Raw genomic sequence first — 4,064 nt, 5'->3', positions numbered from 1 at the left:
CTGATCAGGAATGTGCATGTGATGATGTGACCACTGATGAGTCCCAGAGTTCATGACTGCACTTGCAGTTTAACAGGGTGCAGCCCTGGTATTCTTATTCATTAACGGAGACTAAAAAAAAGCCTTTTGTGTGCAGGATGACATTGAGAAGCTGCCGGAAAGGGAAAAAAAAAGTCCAGTGACTTTATGTAACAGGTCTTTGTGCATTTTATCTTCTCACTCTTGGAAGGAAAAAAAGAAAAGCCAACTAGTTTGCCAAGCAGTCTGTGAATTATGGTCCACAGAGACATTAATTCTTGCCTGGGGAAAGGACTGCGATAGATTTTTTTGAATGATCAATTACCCAATGTAATGGGTTATTGTTTTAGAGCTCATTCCCCTAAGCCAGTGCATTAATCTCAATCAATAGTCTATAAGCATTTTATACATGCTGTTTTTACTTTCATTTCTTCTTTGCTGACAGCAGAGGCAGCTCCGCTCCTAATGTGGATATGATGGGACGTATCGGAGCACTTGGCACTGTCATTCCCAGACTGTTCTTCTTTATTATATGTGCGATATTTTAACATGCAGCGAGAGAAAGGGATTGCTCTCTTCATCCCTCACTCTTAAAAAAAACTCTTGGTCCAATACAGAACACAGACCTGTATTATTCTTTCTTGTAAATATTATGCTAAATGGAATATCATGTCAGGTAAACACAATGCAAGCCAGGATGACAGCCCATATTCATTATTAATTCACCTGCAGGCTAATTGACTTTGTTTGCCTATTGTGCGCTCTGTGTAAATCCACAGCAAGTGACAGGGAGATGACGGAGGCTTCTGTGAAGCTGACGTTGTTGACAGGGAGGCCTGTGAATGTGAATGTGCTGAAATTAAAGGCTTATCCTGTCCAGAAACCCTCATTTGCATTGCTTTTGATTAGAATTTTATCTCTTTTTTTTTTCTTTTTTTTTTGTGGCCCAGAAATGTTTCAGCGGCCAAACATGAATTTAATGTGATCATTTTAATTATCTGTTTTCAGGCTGAAAGGGAACATTTAATTAAAAATCCTGAACATTAATGAATGCATTCTGAACTTTTTTTTTTGGTAGGAAATGTATTTCTTTAATAACAAAAAAATAAATAAAAATCCACGACAATAAAAACACATGCCATAAAAAAATGTGAATCAATAAGCGTTTAATTAAAATAGCTGTTTTCATTCCTGTTAAGAAGAGGAATTGCCTTTTGCCTCCAATAAACTTTACTCATCCATCTCCGTTTTAAAGTTGCTTGTTTCCTTTTGCGATAACCTTCGAAATAAAGTCATGTTTCATAAATGTTCCAAATAGATTTTGACCCAAACACAAGATAAAAAGTAGTCGACGCATCAAAAATGTCCCAATAAATGTCAGTAACATTCTTCATTGACAATATTTTAATATTTATATTTCATTGAGCAATCAATTTCAATTACAATTGTTCATGTAGTCCAAAGACATTAGGAGTTCAGATAGTATGATGGGCACAGCAGTAATATAGGAAATATTAAATAAGGTGATAAAGTACAGAAATATTAACCTTAGTACAAAAAGCAAACCAACAAAAACAAAGTGAACAACAATAAACAGGTCAGCAGGAGTGCCACTTTTCTTTTGCCTTTTAAGCATCCTTTATTTTACACTACACTAATGGTCCAATCACCCTTTATCATTTTAATATTTTCTAAGAAAAAGGTTGTCTATGTTGTGCAGTTGAACTCCGTCTACCTTCTTTGTTGTGTATTCCATACAAAGTGCTAGATTTCTCCCGCAGGAAACATAAAATCCTGCCTGTGTTTGGCCTTGTATTTCTTCCAGTAAAAATGTACCAGAAACAGCAGCTGTGTCACATTCTCAACAAACCGGCCCATCTAAATGACAAAATGGGCCCTTTTGTTGTTGTTGTTGCTGCCTGTGGGACAAAATTCACCATCGGACTCCCTTTTCGTGACTGGAAACTGAAGTTGAGTCCATAGAGATTTGATCCATGGCTGCCTCTGAGTTCAAAAATGTGTTATTTTGCCGCTTGTGTTTGAAATCCTTCATTTGAATGTGTTTGACTTTAACAAGCATTAATCGCAGCTCCTGCAAAGAAAGACTTTCTTTGAAGACTTGTGCGTGGAGTGAACTTACACTTCCGCACACATGCCACGCGCGCCGCATATCGCGGACCCCTGGTATACTCGCGTGTCAGGGTCCTGTAGTATCTGACTTCACCACCGGGTGGCGGTACAAGTCTGGACGCAGGGAATAGGACGCCTACCAAGAAGAGGAGAACGATGCTACAGCTCGCTCGCTTTATCGGGCAGGGGTGTCGGGGTGTTCGGCGGTTGCCAGGTCGAGGCTCGGATGGCCGTCCTTGGCGACTACCTCTGTTGTCGTAATGTTTTTTCTGCTTGGCGAGTGGGGCGTGGGGTGGAAATTCGGTATCGGCATGCGCTGTCTTTGCGCACAGTTCCAAAATCTGAGCTGCACGCGCAGCCTATGCAATTTGCGTCATGCTGATGATGCGCGTTGAGTCCGCGCGTGGAAGTTTACCAGTTTATCACAAAGCAACACAACCGTTAGTTTACTGTCGAGACGTGTCGTGAACGTTTTCTTAAGAGTGGCGAGTCCAACAACACAATACAAATCTGCAGGTGCGGTTTGTGAGAATTGAATTTTAACTCCATGGGATGATACATTACTCGACATCGACTTTGTTTGTTTTTCTTTTTGGTGAATCTCGCCTCACCGTAGAATTCTTCAGTCTGCCTGCGAGTCAGACACCAGTGAATCATTTGTACTGACCTTGTTTGTCTGTTTTGAGCGATGACTGTGTACTTATGTTTGGATCAAATTGATTTGTAAAGAACAGGAAATGGTGGGCCACTTTCTTTCTTTGGAAAGTACCGCGTAAGCAGCGTGGGGGTGATTTGCCAACCTCGGGAGGGAAGTGCGGTGGACAGACTTTGGAAAGTGTTGACCATGGTACATTAGTTTTCAGCAGGAGGTTTTTCCTTGAATGGCTAGGTGAGAAATCTTTCCTCGGTGCTAATTTGTCAAATGGTGAAAACTGAAAAGAACAAAGAACGCCATTCTTCTGTCAGAATGTTTGCTATTGTGATGATTTATCCGATTCGAATAAATAGCTGTCACCCTTTTGGCTTATTAATTTGTAACGTCTCCGCTTCCCTTAAAGCTTTCTTAGAAAATGTTCATAGAGTTTTTAATGAGTATACCTTTAAAAGGAAAGTAAAAACCGCAATATAATATTTGGAATGAAATACTCCACTTATGTGGCTAGAACTGATGGATGCTTATACTGAAGAATAGTACATTATGATATACTTATTGTCTATTTAATTTCTATATTGGTGAATATGCAACAGTACACTGTGGTTGTTAACGAATCATTGGGGGAATCAATCATTTTAATGTCGTGGTGAAGGCCAGTTGTTCCTCATTAATTGAGTGGCATTCATCATCACTCTCATCACTTTCTCTGCACCATCAAGTAAAGTAACACATCATATGGAGATTAGTCACCGAGGGGTTCATTATTAATTCATGATCTATTGTGACCTTTAAACCTTCTGGGCTTCTTGTAGCAAAGTGACACATTCTTAAGTGAAATCTCAATTCGGGAACCACCTCCTTCAGATGCTGAGTTTGGGAGGCTGTGTCAAAAACTGTGACTCAGATGTCGCATTTTTGAAGGGCTCTCCAAACGCAGCCGACGAGAGCGTCCTTTCGTCCCCGAGCACCTGTTTTGAAAGGAGATAATGGTGGACAACAATGACTGTCCACGAGGCTTCAACTCCGCTGAATACCTCGCGGTACAAGTGGCCTTACAGCTTTGGAGTTGGTCCTGAACGTTCCATCAGTACTTCATTATTCTGTGACTATATTACCTTGCCCTCTCTGAGCTTCTTGTTGTAAAGTTTTATACCACAGAGTTGTTCCTGAGTATTCCATGATTTTGCCACATCATAGTCAATTCACAACAGGTTTTCTAACCACCGTTTTTATCATAACATGTAGATTAATGGCGCTTTTC

Source organism: Solea senegalensis, linkage group LG13 (assembly GCF_019176455.1).
Source record: "Solea senegalensis isolate Sse05_10M linkage group LG13, IFAPA_SoseM_1, whole genome shotgun sequence".
In the NCBI taxonomy this organism is placed as follows: domain Eukaryota; kingdom Metazoa; phylum Chordata; class Actinopteri; order Pleuronectiformes; family Soleidae; genus Solea; species Solea senegalensis.
The sequence above is the reverse complement of the archived record's forward strand: the minus strand, read 5'-3'. Positions refer to the sequence as shown.